General features: G+C 35.5%; 1 pseudogene across 1 annotated transcript; it reads right to left on the bottom strand.

Moving 5' to 3' along the window:
* Window positions 1-875: 875 nt before the first annotated feature.
* On the bottom strand, window positions 876-1,559 carry LOC308276105 (thioredoxin domain-containing protein 9-like; annotated as a pseudogene). The gene has a single exon. The product of its transcript is annotated as a thioredoxin domain-containing protein 9-like (transcript).
* Window positions 1,560-14,522: the final 12,963 nt, after the last annotated feature.

Raw genomic sequence — 14,522 nt, 5'->3', positions numbered from 1 at the left:
GCTTTTAGTTAATTTAATTTTAAGAAAACTGAGTGTATCTACTTTGCAATATTTGCTTTGAATAATTAGAGAGTTACAGGTATTGAGACTTATTTTTAGAGATAAATTTATCAAATAAAAAGATATGTAGAAAAAAAGAGGAGAAAAGAATTTTTCTTTCTGGTGATAGTAGAATAGGCATCTTAGTCCATTATAACTAGAAATGATGAAAGTAATATACAAGAAAGAGAGAATATGTATATACACATATTCACAAAGAGACAGAGAATTCATGTGTGTGGTTTTTGTGTATTTATGTTTGTGTGTAACAAAATTATGAGAAAATCCTAACCTGATGCTTGCATATAATAAAATGACTCAAATTTTATTTCAAATTTTGTAGCTGTTTTTTTTTTTTTTTTTTTTTTTTAATGGGGTAGTTTTTTAAACTCAGAAATGGATCCTGGAAGGTAGTGAAACACTTGATATCCCAGAGATGTTGATATTTAGCCTACTTTTAGGAGGCTGTGATGACTCATTTTTTTTTTTTCTTTAGTGTGCTGGATTTTTATTTCCATCTCAAAAGATTAAAAACACAATTGTAAGTGGTATAAAGATGTAAGAATCATATTGTGATAAAACCAAGGATGTAACTGTCGTTGAGATAGAATCAGTCTCAAACAGAATCCATACCCTTCCCAGATAACTTAGGAACTCGGAAGCTTCCTTCAACCGCAGTGGCTACGGGGAAGGCAGTCAGGATGCCTTGTCTCGGCCCAACACTCTAGAAAGGGAGTAGCAGACGACCAACAGACTGCAACAACAATGTAGAAAACAAATTTACAATTGAAGGAAAGACAAATAAACAGACGATTTACAAAGACTGTAATCGAACCCTAAACATCACCTGAGTCATAGCCGTATTTCTTTCCTCGGATAATTGTCTTTTCCAGCTTTGTGAAGTTTGTCCCAAATTTCTTTTGGCTCTGAAATGGTGACTCCATTAAATTTCCACTGTAGTTGAGAATATCAGAACAACCAAGTCTCCACGCTAACATTTCTGTGGTGAAGTCATCTGTGTTTCCCAGGTCAATAAACCCAACGACGTAATCCTGTGTCTTCCCGTATTTCAGGAGTGCCAACGTGGGAATGACTTGAAGGGCAGTCTCTCGCAGAGGAAAGGTGCCTTTTCCACATTCAGCTTCAAAAACTTGGTCTCAAGATGCTTCTTGGAGAGTATCGCCAAATGTCTGTCTAGTATTTTACACCTGAATGTTGAGTCTCTGTAGAAATGACAAACCACATATTTACTCTCCTTGACTTCCTGGAAAAAAAATTTTTTTTTCACTTGGGATTTCTCTGAATTCCTCGTGCCCTTTAGGAAGCCATTTTTGTTTCTGCTGCTGAGCTTTCCTTAGCGTCTGAAGTCTCTTTTCCTTGAGATGTTCCAATTCATCCTCATTCATGTGATCCAGTTTCTGAATTTCTGAATCCAACTGTTCTTCCACTAGTTTGGCTGACTGAAGCTACTGGCTCTCCAGGACTTTTGAAAACATGTCAACAGAAGCATCAGCTTCCATTTTTCTGAATAGTATAGTTCAGCCCTGGTGCTGGGAAGAGGTTTCTCAACTGGGCTCTAAGTGTCGTCTAATAACAGAGAGACCAGAAGCCCCCAAAGAACAGTCTGCCCTGAAATCGACTCTGCAGCAGCAGCAGAGGGTGGCTGCTACTTAGCTGTCACTTCCGCTTTCTTTGAGACTCCTTTTTTTTTTTTTTATTAGAACCCTCCAATAGAGTATCATCAGAAAAATAAAAGTGGCTTTAGAAAGTAGAATGGCCCGTCCAGAAATTGCGGCTTATGTACCTCGTGATCTATGGCTTCAGAATTTATATTCTTTTTGTGAATGATTTAATCTCACTTAGCATAATAGTTTCGAGATCAATCCTTTTCACTGAAAATGACATAATTTTGTTCTTTCTGGCTGAGTAAAATATTATTGTTTACATATTTAGACAAAATGTGTCATAGGAGGGAATCTAGAAAAAGAAGAAGCCATAGATAAGCAAATAAAGTGACCTAAATGAGTGGGATGAAAGGGAGAAGAGGGAAATCTTCTAATGTACATGATGTACAATCAAAAACGTATCAATCACTAAGCCAAACATGAGAAGGAGAGGGGGGGTGGGAATGAGGTGGGAATTGGGAAAGAGCTAAATGAGTGATGTACTCATGTATGCCTCTACCATCTTGTACTCCATTAAGGTGTATCACTACAATGCACCAATACAAAAAAAATAAATTAAGATACTTCTTTATCCAGAGTTCTATTAAGTAAATCAGAATAAAAATTGTAAGATATTTACTTCTAAATGATAATGAAAATTTTACAACTCAAATATGAAATACTGTTCAATACAAAATTAGTTAATGTCCTACTAGACAATAATATATGAAGCAATCTTTTCTATTTATATAGAACCTAAAAGTAAATATATACCTTTAAAATGTGTAGATTATTATATTTTATATTTTATATTTTTATTATTTTTATTTTATTTATATGTAGAACATATTAAAAATGGTATATATTTAGACTGTGCTTGGTGCCCTTCCCTCAACCCCCATTTCCCTTCCCCTTCTCCCAACAATGAGTATTCAGGTTAACCATGCTCTATTCATACTTTAACACATATTCAGATGTAGCTCCTCCATTAATCAACCTCAGCCTTCATCCTCTCCTATCCTTCTATTCTAGCTTTGCTGAGGTTTCCTCTCCATTATCTGGAGTCCCTCGGGTAAACCGTAATTCTCCTTAATTTGGGCATATTAGAGAAAATATATGTCCCTTCTCATTCTGTGCTTGGCTGATCTCACTTAACATAATGTTCTCCAGATCTTTCCATCTTCTTGAGAATGCCATGATTTTGTACTTCTTTATAGCTGAGTAGAATTCCATTGTATGTATTTCCCATAATTTTGCAATCCATTTATCTGTTGATGGAGACCTAGAATGATTCCATATTTTGGCTATTGCGACTTGTGCTGCTATGAATATAGGTATGCATATGTTACTGAAGTTCTCTGATTTCAACCCCTTTGGAAAAATACCCAGGAGTGGTAGAGCTAAATCATATGGTGGATCTATTCCCAGTTTTCTAAGGAATCTCCACACTGATCTCCATAGCAGCTGAACTAGTTTGCACTCCTACCAACAGTGTAAAAGAGTACCTCTTTCCTCACATCCTCACGAGCATTTGTTGTTATGTGATTTCTTTATGCTTCCCACTCTGATTGGGGTTAGATGGAATCTCAGTGTAGTTTTGATTTGCATCTCCCTGATGGCTAATGATGTAGAACATCTTTTCATGTATCTATTTGGCCATTTGTATCTCTTCTTTTGTGAAGTGTCTATTCAGTTCAGTTGTCCATTTCTTGATTCAGTTATTTGTTTTGCTAGTGTAGAGTCTTTTGAGCCTTTGTATATTCTGCATATTAGCTCTCTATCAGAGTGGTGCCTGGTAAAGATCTTCTCCCATTCTAGAGTAGGCTTCCTCTTTGGGTTCTTGATGGTTTCCTTTGATGAAACAAAACTTTTTAGTTTGAAGCCATCCCACTTGTTAATTCTTGCTTTAATTTCCTGCCCTTTGCAGGTCTTGTTGAGAAAGTTAACACCTGGGCCTCTATGTTGGAGCGTTGAGCCTAAGCTTTCCTCTAATGACTTCACAGTCTCTGGTCTAATTTCTAAGTCTTTGATCCATCTCCAATTGATTCCTGTGCACAGTGAGAGGTAAGGATTTAGTTCCATCTTTCTACAGATGGATAGCCAGTTCTCCCAACACAATTTGTTGAAAAGGCTGTCTTTCCTCTAGTGTATGAGTTTGGTTGCTTTATTAAAGATTAATTGACTACAGGTACGTGGGTTTGTTTCTGTAACTTCTATTCTGTTCCACTGGTCAGTCTGCCTGTAGTTGTGCCAACACCATGCTGTTTTTACTACCATTGCTCTATAGTATAATTTGAAGTCCAGGATTGTGATGCCTCTTGTATGGTTATTGCTGAGAATTACTTTGGCTATTCTGGGTCTTTAGTTTCTCTGTATAAAATTCATGACTGATTTTTCTAGGTCTATGAAGAATGTTGTTGGTATTTTAATGGTAATTACATTGAATCTATAGATAACTTTTGGCAGAATGACCATTGTGATGATATTTATTCTGCCTATCCATGAGCACAGGATATTTTTCCATCTTCCAAGGTCTTCTTCAATTTCTTTAATGTTTTATGCTTTTCTTTGTAGAGGTCTTTTTCATCTTTGGTTAGGTTTATTCCTAGGTATTTTATTGGTTTTGAGGTTATAATGAATGGAATTCTTTTTTTATTCCTTTCATTGTGGATTCATCTTTGGCATAAAGAAAAGCAACTAATTTCTTCAGGTTGAGTTCTTTCAGTCTTCTAGATTAAGGATCATGCCATCTGCAAATAAGGATAGTTTTAATTCCTCTCTTCCTATTTGAATTCCTTTGATTTTCTTCTCTTGCCTTATTGATGTTCCAAGAGTCTCGAGGACTATATTGAAAAGGAGTGATAGTGAACATCCTTGTCTTGTTCCTGATTTTAGAGGGAATTCGTGCAGTTTTTTCTCATTCAGTATGATATTGGCTTTGGGTTTATTGTATATTGCCATAATCATGTTGAAATATATTCCTTCTATTTAAATTTTCTGCAGTGTTTGTTTTTTAACATAAATGGGTTTTGGATTTTGTCAAATGCTTTTTCAGCATCTATTGATATGATCATGTAGTTTTTGTTCTCACTTCTATTTATGTGGTGAATAATATATATTGATTTGTATATGTTGAACCAGCCTTGTTTGTTTGGGATGAAACCAATTTGGTCATGGTGTACATTCTTTTGTTATGGTTTTGAATGTGTATAGCTATTATTTTGTTTAGAATTTTTGCATCTATATTCATTAAGAATATTGGTCTGTAATTTTCCTTTCTTGGGGTATCTTTGTTTGGTTTGGGGATTAAGGTGATACTGACCTTGTATAAGGAATTTGGGAAAATTCACTTTCTAATTTCCAGGGACAAGTTGTGAAGTATTGGTATTATTTCTTCATTGAAGGTTTTGTAGAATTCATTTGAAAACTCATCATGGCCTGAGCTTTTCTTTGATGGCAGAATTTTGATTGCTCTTTCTATTTCTTTGCTTGCTATTGGTTAGTTTATGGTTTCGATGTCCTCTTTGTTCAGTTTAGGTAGGTTATATGTGCTTAGAAATTTATTGATTTCTTCCATGTTTTTCAGGATATTGGAGAATTAAATTTTCAAAATAGTTTCTGATAATCTTTTGAATTTTCCCACTGGGGTGATGTCTCCTTTTTCATTTCTGATTTTAATAATTTGAGTTGATTCTCTCTTTCTTTTGCTTAGGTTGGCCAGGTGTTTTAAAATCCTACTAATATTTTCAAAGAACCAGCTCTTATTTTGTTGATTCTTTACATTTTTTTTGTTCTCAATTTCATTTACTTCTGCTCTGATTTTAATAATTTCCTGCCTTATGCTGGCTTTGGGATTAGACTGTTGCAGTCTTTCTAGGTTTTTGAGTTTTATCATTAGGTTGTTTTCTTGGCAACTCTCTGTTCTTCTTATGTAATAACTCAGTGCTATAAACTTTCCTCTTAACACTGCCTTCAAAGTGTTCCACAGATTTTGGTAAGTTGTTTCTTTATTTTATTTCCAGAAATTTCTTTATTTTCTCCCCTAATTTCCAATCTTACCCACTTGTTGTTCAATAGTATATCATTCAATCTCCATGTATTTAAATAGTTTATTTTGGGTTTCCTGTTGTTGATTTCTACTTTCATTCCATTAGAACTAAAGAAAACTATAAACCAAATGGACCTAATAGACATATACAGACTATTTCAACTAGGAACAACAGAACACACATTCTTCTCAGCAGCCCATTCATTGAACCTTCTCAAAAATAGATTGCATCCTGGGCCACAAAGCACATGCCAGAAAATTCAAAAGATGTAATAAAATGTTTGGATTTTAAATTGTATAAAGCAACTTTTTATAGATGTATATTCTCCTAGAGTATAATCTTCAACTATTTAATGATGCCCTCAGGAGGACATTGAAAGGGCAAGCTCTTTTTTCTATTTCTTTACCTTCAAGCTCTAGTTAAATTTCTTGCCACCGAGAGTGGTAGTGCATGCTTGTAATTCCTGAATTTGGGAAGCTGAGACAGGAGTATTGCAAGTTTGTGGCCAGACTCAGCTACTTAGTGAGGCCCTTCACAACTTAATGAGACCCTGTTTCAAAATATAAAATAAAAACTAAGGCTGAGGGTATAACTCTGAGGTAGAATGCACTTGCGTTCAATCCCTAGTATCGCAAAAATAAAACAAAAAAATCTTGACAAAAGTATTTACAAAATATAGTTTTATAGTATATGAAACAAAGAAAGCATAGTCTTTCATCAAGACATTTTCCATATAGTTTTTTTTTTTTTGGTGATACTGGGGGGTTCCTGGAAACCCTTCTACCTCTGGGCTACACTCCCAGACCTATTTTATATTTTTATTTGGAAACAGGTTCTCTTAAGCAAGCGCAGCTGGCTTCAAACCTGTGAGATCCTCCTGTCTCCGGCTCCCAAGCGCAGGGATTACAAGTGTGCACCACCACGCCCAGCATTCATATAGTTTTTAAACCACAATTACAATCAAGTACAGAAAACATATATTTTTGAATTAAAACAATATATATTTAATAAGTAAATATGTCATCTTCAGCTACAAGAAGCAGAAAAATACTAGCAAACAATTAATGATAGGAAGAATCAATAAAACCGCTGATCAAAGTGTTCAAATTTAAAATCACCTTCTGTAAGCTCTGCTTTTTCAACACTGATCCTGTATCTTAGGATTGAAATTCCTAAACCTTAATTGGTGAGGAAATATTATAATTAATTTTCATATTTTTAGCACAGTTCCTAGATTACAGCAAGTACTTCTACATTGACCTAATTATTAAGCTTTTAAATGATTTCTTTTTATATTCTTATCACTTTACCTGTACAGATCATTAAGATTACTATACATCTAGTCATCTTTTATTGTATGCCATGGACTATTCTAAGTGATTTGTTTGTGTTATTTTAGTAAATATCCCCAGTGATTGTATTGGTATTGTGTAGGTTGGTACTATTTTTTGTTGTTGTTTTGATTTGCTTTTCAATTGAACCCATTAACATATGCTAGCCAAGAAGTCTACCACTATGGTACACCATGAGTCCTTAGATTGTCACAATTTTTAACCCAATATTACAAATGATGATGCTTAGGTTTAATATGGTTTAGAGTTTGATCTAAGTTAACTCTGTGATAAGAGGCAGAGACAGTCATTTACTTCCAGCATTTTTACTTTATGTATTAAATTATTTTATTATGTGTCCTTGAATTGTATTATGTTACAGGATGGAATATGGTGAATAGAGAAAAAAACCAAGTATTTGTTTGCTTGTTACTTGCTGTATCCTACATAAACAGCACAGACAAAATTTAAATTGGGGATGTGGTTGTATGTACAAGCAAAAGAAAGGGAACATAATTATCTTCCCATGTCTTCAAAAATAGAAAATCAGAAAATAGACTCCCTAATTTCTTTTTGTACTGAGTATTCAATACTCGGACATCCTTCCTTTGAGCTATACCCCCAGCCCTTCTTTTTGTGTGTGTGTGATACTGGGAATTGAACCCAGGGGCATTCTACCTCTGAGCTATACCCACAGCCTGATTTTTATTCTTTGTTTTGAAACTGGATCTCACTAAGTTGTAGAGGACCTCACTAAGTTGCTGAGGCTGTCCAGGAACCCAGATCCTCCTGTCTCAGCTTCCCAAGTTCTGGGATAACAAGCATGTGCCACAACATCTTGCAGCCCCTCCATTTTGTGTGTATGTGTTTGTGGTACTGGGGGTAGAACCCAGAGGCTTTCTTCCTCTGGGCTATACTCCCAGACCTACTTTATATTTTTATTTGGAAACAGGTTCTCGCTAAGTTGCTGAGGCTGGCTTCGAACCTGTGCAATCCTCATGTCTCAGCCTCCCAAGTGCAGGAATTACGAGCCCGCCCCCCCCCTCTGTTTTAATAATGTCTCACTAATTTGCTGAGGATCTTAATAAAGTCCTGAGGTTGGAACTGGCCTCAAACCTAAAATCCTCCTGTCTCAGCCTCCCAAGTTCTGGAATTAAAGGTATGTGCCACTACACCTGACTAATGGGCCATGTTTTGAAGCTAATAGAGAGAAGTCTTTGATTGAATTAATGTTTAAGAGCATCACTTTAACTTATACTAGTCTCTCTTGTTCAAGACAGTTACATAACTCTACCCAAAACCAATGAAGCAGGTCATGGACCCCACCGAGTAGGAAGAAGGTCAAGGTCATAAATAAGAAGAACATGTAAGATGACATATTATTGTATAGAACATGCCTTAGGTGTAAGGCATGAAAAATAATAAATTAGACCATGTATTCTTAATGTCAAAAGATTTATTTTCAATAAATCCCTCAAAGGAGAAAGATAGCTTCCAGTTTTCAGTTCTATGTCTTAAATATGGGGCTACTTATTGAAAGCAATGATCAAAATATGGTGGGTGTTGCATGCCTATAATTCTAGTACTCGACTAGGCTGAAACAGGAAGATCTCAAGTTTGTGGCAAGCCTCTGCAACTTAGTGAAACACTGATTCAAACTGAAAACTAAAATAGGGGTGAGAGTGACTTAGAGGTAGAGCATCCCTAAGTTCAATCCTCAGTACCAAAAAACAAACAAACAAACAAACAAAAACAAACAAAAGCAAAAAAGATTAAAAACGCAATGATCAACCAAGAGCAACCTAACACAAGATAGAAACACCTTTGACTGGTAACACAGGCTTTATTATTTGTCCAAATGTTAGCACATGAGCTGGAGGTTTTGAATTTGAAGGATGCACAAGAGTGAACTAGGAAAAGGTAGAGAATCTCCAAGCAGAAAAAAGGTCCCATGGAGAATTTTATTTTATTATTATTTTTTTTTTTGCAGGTCTGGGAATGGAACCCAGGGGCATTTGACTTCCGAGCTACACCCCCTGCCGTATTTTTTATTCTTTATTTTGAAACTAGGTCTCACTGAGTTGCAGAAGGCCTCACTAAGTAGCTGAGTCTGTCCGCGAACTGCAATCCTCCAGGTCTCAGCCTCCCGAATGCTGGGATTACAAGCGTGCGCCACCACGCCCAGCTCCATGGAGAATTTTGAAGTAAGAGATAGAAATGAGGACAAGGAGAAGTTGAAGGCCATTGTGAATGGGCCCAGAGAGTGGGAAGTTATGCCTAGGGCAGATGAATCCAGAAAGTTCCTTAGGAACCAATGAGCATAGCCTAAGTTTATGATATAGGTCTGGGCACAGGTTGGGTGGCACAGTTTGAAAATATCATGTTGGGGAAAAAAGATAATAAGAAGATCAGTGTGAGATAAGACAGTATGAAACAATATTCAGATGAGTAATTTTTTAATAGTATAGGTAAGAAATGATGGCACCACAGATGATGGAAGTTGATGGGGAAGTTCAGGGAGGTGGGCAGATCTAAAGCTACATCAGAACAGGCATTGTGGTGCACATCTGTAGTTCCTGCACTTTGAAGGCTGAGACAAGATTTCAGAGTCAACCTCAGCTACCTAGTGATAACCTCAGCAACTCTGCAAGACCCTGTTACAAAAAAAAAAAAAAAATTAAAAAGGTTGGTGGTAGAATGCCTCTGGGTTCAATCCCTAATATAAAAAAAAAAACACTTAAACATCAGAGGAAGTTTTAATGTGGATATGGAAATTGACTGGAATCTTGAGTAGCAAGTAAATATCAAATATGGGGGATGTGGTAGTATAAAAAGTGGCACTCAATAAAAATGGCATTTTCACACAGTAACATATGCATACCTATGTTCAGAGCAACACAATTCGTAATAGCCAAAATATGAAACCAACCTAAGTCTCTGTCAACAGATAAATTGATTGCAAAATTATGGGAAATACACACAATGGAATTCTACTCAGCAATAAAAAGGAACAAAATCATGTCATTCACAAAAAGATGGAAAGGCCTGGAGAACATTATGTTAAGTGAGATCAGCCAAATACAGAAAGAGAAGGGGCATATGTTTTCTCTAATATGCCCAAACTAGAGAGTATTAGGGATACCAGAGGAACTCCAGATAATGGAGGGGAAACCTCAGCAAAGCTGAAATGGCAGGGTAGGAGACAGAGAAGGCTGAGGTTGATTATTGGAGGAGCTACATTCTAATATGTGTATAAGGATGAATGTAGCATTGTCAACCTGGACACTAATTGTTGGGATGGGGAAAGGGGAAGCAGGGGAGAGGGCACCAAGCACAGTCTGAATGTGAGCCACATTTAATTTTTAATATGATCAACATAAAAAATAAAAAATTGTCGTGCCGAGCGTGGTGGTGTATGCTTGTAATCCCAGCGCTTGGGAGGCGGAGACAGGAGGATCACACAGGTTTGAGGCCAGCTGCGCTGGCTTAAGAGACCCTGTTTCCAAAAATAAAAAATAGGTCTGGGAATGTAGCTTGGAGGTAAAAGGGCTTCCAGGAACCCCAGTACCACACACAAAAAATTGTCATTTGACAAAAAACGCACACTGGCAATGTGCTAACACAATATTTTAAAGTTAATAAACACAAGTGTTTTTGTACTTGTGACTTGAAAGGCCTTGAATGTTAGCCTGAATAGACTATGATAAGTAGTGAATATTAATCTAAAAATGATTCTCACAAATATTTTGTTCTAATGATCATATTTTTGCATAATACTAGATTAACAAAGATTTGTAGTCTATAATTAAACAAAACAGACTTTAACTACCAGCTTTATTATTTACCAGATTTATGATCTTGGAAAGGTCACATAGTCTCATACATGTATGTGTATATGTATATATTATGTATAAACATATATGTACATATATCATAAATATATACACATATATACTTATAAATGTATATGTCATATCATACATCTAAGCTATGTTTTTTTTAGAAACAAAGAATGATATAATGCCCACCTTAGGTAATTATTGGGAAAATTAAATAAGATAATACATACTTCATACAGAATTGGGCATGGGGTAATGCTCATAAATGTGAAGTACCACTATTGTTACTAAGAGCATACTTGCTTCTGTTACTTGTCATTTTAAACCACTTTTAAGTATTTTAAAGAAGCAGAGAAAGTATAGCCTGTATAGCCATCAGTGACAACTTCTCAAGATGTGGAGGTTGAACTGGGTACAATGTGATGAATGTGGTAGGCATGTTGCTATCTAGTAGGCATTAGGCAGTACAGGTGATGTGTCTCTTTGAATTCTACATCATGGTACCTGCCCATGAACCACACTAGTGCAGGCTTGTCTCTTGACATTTTTCTTTCCTCCCCAGGTTTATTCAGTTCACTAACTGAATGTAATTATGTCTCAGGATCATTCATTTGATTCTATAAGTGCTAATTAAAATATCTCCATGCCCCTGGTACCAGAAAATATAAAAGCTAATGTCTTGATCCTTGTTCTGCAAGGCACCATGGTGACATTCACTTATGTTCAAAAAAGAAATCACTGGAAACAATACCATAGAAAATATTTGGGGTGACCTTCACTGGAGCATTGTGAAGATATTAGTATGTTCAGCAAATAGATATCAGTTTTGTACATCTGTATTTTAAGACGCATGCAGGAAAATGTAGAAAGATTAGAGGAGATAGGAAGGTAATGGTCACAGAAGGCAATTCTTAGTCAATGAGTTTGCATATATTTTATTGTTGGTCATCCCTTGTAGAGGATAATTAAGACACAAAAAGGAGACTAAAAGTGACTTTTCAGTTCATAGCTTAATAATTTATAAACATATATATACACAAATGGAAAGTCTGTGAGTGTTTTTTCCTTTACTAAATTTTTCTTCAGGCTTTGTAAGCTGTGCAGAACAACAGACATGATCTTTTTCCACAAAGATGGGTGCTTCTAGCACCTTATACAAAAAATTGCAATTAAAAGAAAATCTAATTTTGAAGTACATCTCACAGTTTATTCAAAGTGAAAAATAACTCATAGTATGAGATTTTAGACTCCAAGTAGAGCACTTTAATTTTATTTTTTCTTTAATAAACCATTTCTGAAACTTGATTTTTTATTTTATTTTTTAAGAAAAGCTTAGGGATGGGAAGGAACCTATAAGTAATATGACCAGGTTTAGCTTTTCTTTAGACAATGTGAAAGACCAGCATATTCTAAATGTAATCATAGACAGGAGTAATCTCCCCTCACTTTCTGTTCATAGCTTTCACCCTAACAGGATAGGATCAGATTTAAACTCTGCCACTTTAAATCAGCTTTGAATCTTGCATCTAACTCTTCTCCTGGGTTTTAGTGCCATATTGCAATGTTAAAGTGTAAAACTCTGCATCTGCCGAGGCATTTGGCTGGAAAAGCAAGTATGTCAATGGCCGTCCCTTGCTGCCATCACACATATGGAATTTCTGTGTTCAGCTCTGCCATCTGGTCGTTAGGCCTCGATTCACTCTTCATTGACTAAGGACCATCTACCATATCGGCGCCTCTTACAATATGCTATCCTTTTCATGGTGTTATTTTCCAGTTCTTTTCTGATGACATTTTCTCTCCCCCACAACCTATTTTTCCTGCAAATATTCTACAAAGCTCTACCTTCAATGTCATTTGAAAAAATAAAGGGATATATAATACACTAAAAATAATTCAGATAAGAGCAATCAAAATTGCAAATAGCTATAAGCAAAGGCTAAATATTTCATAATTATGAATGTTGTAGTTTGTGCCTTGAAAATGTTCAAGATAGCCTATGGATATACAGTAACTTTACCCAAGAAGGGTCTCTTAACATTATGGAAAAATATGTTTATTTTCCCTGCTAGTCCATTTGCCTCATTTATGAAGTTCTTATGAGACAGTGGGTAATTGTTTTGGTTGCAGGGACATGGGTTCAGAATAGTACCCAACCCTAACTGTTATATATTATGTTTTAGCTGAAAAATACTCACTTTGAGAAGACACAAAGGGCTGACCAATTTATTTTTCCTCACACTCCTATCTTACTGGGAAGAAAGAAGAAAATCACAGCCACGAAAATAAATGTCAATATATTTCAAAAAATTAAAAACTCTAAGCAAACAGTCAACATTATTCTTTGAAAATTTAGAAAAATAATTGATGTGGAACTTTATTAGCTTGATAAAAATAACAAAAAGAGTTCAAAATTTATATTTAGATTCTGGGAGAAAGAAAAAGATCAGAACTGGCTGGAAGAATAGTTTATGTAATTCAAGATTATAACTTATATTTTGAAATCTTCCTAAGTTTTCTCCATAACTTTTGAAAGAACTTCAAACCACTAACCTACTACCATATTCCATCAGTATTTTTCTAACATGTGTTTTATTGTATGAGAGATCTGCTGGGACTTCTGCTTATATTTATTGCACATACAAGTACCTTGGGGTTCCTACTGAAATAAAAATCTAGGTGAAATTCAAGATTTTTTTTTCTTTTAGTGGTACTGGGAATGGAACCTCTCTACCTCCGTGCTACACTCCCAGACCCATTCTATATTTTTATTTGGAAACAGGGTCTCTCAAGCCATAGAGGCTGGCTTTGAACCTGCAGGATCCTCCTGTCTCTGCCTCCCAAGGGGGCAGGGGGGTTACAAGTATGCACCATCACTCCGAGCAAGATTTTGTTTTTCTAACAATCTCCTTGGTGACAGCAGTGCTTCTGGTCTAAAGAGGGCATCTAAGCATAATGAAATATTTAGCTCATGCTCTTCCAAAGCAAATACAGAGAAGACTTGGAGCCATGTCAATTTCATTTCAGAAGCATCTTCTATCTGCCAAGCATAATTTAGTAGCTAATTTTTTTTATCTTTGAAATCTCAGAAGTTTAGGGCAATGGTTATTATTTTTTATTTTTTAGGTGAAGAAATTAGAAAACAATTGGCAAAGGCAGAATTTAGCTAATTTTTGCTTGCCTCAAATTCTTAGCTATTTACCCTACTCTATTTTTCTTTGCTGAGTGACAAGTATAGTCAGACATTTAATGTTACTCCCACACATTTGTACACATTACTTTTGATCTGAAGAGAAGCTCCTTGGGTCTCTAAAATCAGCAAGTATATGCTTTTGTTCAATTAATTTCTAAATGTTTAAAATATATGACATTTTTTGTTATACTCAAACTAGGTGAAAATTACTGAGCCTACATAAAGCAAAATTTACTTACAAAGAATAATAAATGACGGAGTGTAATTACTAAAAGCAAATTATCTGGAATCATAAAAGCTCAGTTAGAATGTACATCTTTTCTACTTACTGGTTTTGTGATTTAAGCTAAGTTCCTTCCTTCCCCTAAGTCTCAATTTTCTCATCTAGGTAGTGTGGAAACATCATA

The sequence above is a fragment of the Muscardinus avellanarius genome, assembly GCF_963383645.1.
Source record: "Muscardinus avellanarius genome assembly, chromosome: 17".
NCBI classification, from domain to species: Eukaryota; Metazoa; Chordata; class Mammalia; order Rodentia; family Gliridae; genus Muscardinus; species Muscardinus avellanarius.
This window is presented reverse-complemented; position numbering and strand designations above follow the sequence as displayed.